The following is a 2,496-nucleotide window of genomic DNA, read 5'->3' as shown; positions in this document are numbered from 1 at the left end:
GCCTATAAAAGTAGCTGTCAAGAAAATCAAATTATACACTGCATTGGTAAATCTGCTGCAATCTAAAACATTTAAACTCCAAAAAAAATGAAGATGTCATTTTAATGACTAAGGTACACCTGACCCACGCCATGCTATTTGGGTGGGGGAGGGGCGCAACTAATTATGCTGCATTTATTATCTTAAAGGTCTCCTCACTCACCCCCACCTAGAAATCATGTCCCCCGCTGCTCCGTTCGGCAGCCAGTCTCTTTTGTCTCTCTTCTATGATGGTGAGGCGGGTCCCTTTCCATCAGGGAAGAGAAATCCATGGTTTGTTGCCTTTTTACAATAATGAAAACGCTGGCAAGCTGGTGGCAAAGCTATGGCCATTGGCATCTTTCACATGAACCACATCAAAAGAGCCAGCATGTCTTTCTCTCTTAGTGATCACACCAGTTCTTCCCAGGTGAGCACCTCCAGTGTCCAACTTGATGCAAGCCGTAATCTTTCTGGTCTCCGTATCACTCTGAATGGTGTCACTCACCTTGATAAGGGGATCAGGAGAGCGCTTGGTGCCAGCATCATGAGTCTCCAGGGGAGGAATTCCTTTTGTGCCCACAAAGATCTTTCTTACTTTGCACAACGGGAGCGTCACCTTCTTGGGTGTAATACGATGAATAGCAAAGCGACCCTTAGTGCCATAGACTAGACAGACATTCTCCCCGGTCAAGGCTGCTGACATCCATAAAATCAGCAGGGTAGGTAATATCAGTTCAGACTTTGCCATCAATCTTATGAACTGCTGCATGCATTTTTCTTAACTTCATCTCCTGTCAGAGCAAATGTAAGTCTATTTCTTAAGAAAATGTTCAGTGGGAGACATTCTCCAGCTTGTGGGGAATAGTGGATGGACAAGGAGTAAACACTCCAGTCAGTTTGTCCAGTATCCAATGCTTTGGAGCAGCTATGAGATTCATGACCCCAATTCTACCTCACAAATCCGGCTAGATCAGAACATGTACACTGGTACAGGTAGGAATTCGAAACACAGGGAATCCGGGACAGATAAACCCCTCAGAACCAGTAAGGGGAGTAGCAATACAGGAGGGGAAGGGAAGGGGAGGGGGAGCAAGGGGGACTGATTACAATAATCAACATATTGTCCCCCTCCCAAAGGGACAGACAACCGAAAAGTGGGTGAAGGGAGGCAGTGGTTGATGTAAGACATGGGGGGAAAAAAGAATTTATAAATTATCAACGGTTCATGGAGAAGGGAGGGGAAAATGAGAATCTGATACCAAGGCTCAAGTAGAAAGAAAATGTTTTGAAAAAGATAATGAAAACATATGTACAAATGTGTTTGACACAATGGATTTGTGTATGAATTGTGATAAGAGCTGTAAGAGCCTCCAATTAAAAACAAACAAACAAACCACAACCAGGAGGATAGGGGAAAAGATGCGGGGGAGGAGAGGAAGGAGGGGGAACCAATCATAATAATCAATTTATAATCCTCCCCCTCCCCCAGGGGGATAAACAGCAGAAACCGTGTAAGATATGAAAATAATAATTTATACTTTATCAGGGAGTCACGAGGGTGGGAGGTGGGGAGGGAGGGAAAAAAGAGCTGATACCAAGAGCTCAAATAGAAAGTAAATGTTTATGAAATAGTGATGGCAACATATGTACACATATGCTTGATACAGCTGATGTATGGACTGTTATAAGAGGTGTAAGAGTCTCCAATAAAATGATCTTAAAAAAAAAAGACTTAAGACACACACACACACACACACACACACACACACACACACACACAGATGCTTTTGGGGACAGGAGCCATGGCTGAGTATGGAAAGAGAGCCATCTCCTGGTGAAAACAGGTCCAAGCTATTTTCAATTGCCTCATATGTATATGAAAGCTGGACTACGAATAAGAAAGAGATAAAAGAAGAAAGGATGCGTTTGAATTGTGGTAGCGACAAGAATATGGAATGGACTGCCAGCAGAAGGAATGGTGACGTCTCAGAGGAAAGCGAGGTGGTTGATTCCTTTGGTGTGGCTCTTCTCTCCATCCTCTTTGTAACTCCCATCAAATGATTGGGTGGGAACATGCAAATAGGATGCAGAGGACTGTGACTCAGCGGTTGGCTAGTTTTGCCATTCCTTTGGGTATAAAATACGCCGCTTCAAAAGCAAGAACCGAGAGTCCCAGGAGCACAGACAAAGAGCCACCCTCCGAGCACTCCAGAGTTCTTTGTGCTCAGAGGCAGCTGCCCACACAGAGGCACCTTGCACACAGCCTACAGTGGAGCGCAGGCTTTCCTAGCCCACGGGGCCAAGAAAGTTGAGTATTTCTGGCATCGGTAGCTCTAAAGGAGGTTTGTAACACTTGCACAAGAAAGGCAGAAGGCAGAGTCATGTAGGGACCATAGAGAGAAAGACAGGCTTGCTGGCATAACCATAAGAGATGCTGCAGACAGAAAAACTGTCTCCTTACCCTTTTGTAATCTG

General features: G+C 44.8%; 1 pseudogene; it reads right to left on the bottom strand.

Moving 5' to 3' along the window:
* Positions 1-208: 208 nt before the first annotated feature.
* LOC101648351 lies at positions 209-959 on the bottom strand (annotated as a pseudogene).
* Positions 960-2,496: the final 1,537 nt, after the last annotated feature.

The sequence above is a fragment of the Echinops telfairi genome, unplaced genomic scaffold (assembly GCF_000313985.2).
Source record: "Echinops telfairi isolate 266 unplaced genomic scaffold, ASM31398v2 ScPeMD7_7468;HRSCAF=8506_0, whole genome shotgun sequence".
In the NCBI taxonomy this organism is placed as follows: domain Eukaryota; kingdom Metazoa; phylum Chordata; class Mammalia; order Afrosoricida; family Tenrecidae; genus Echinops; species Echinops telfairi.
This window is presented reverse-complemented; position numbering and strand designations above follow the sequence as displayed.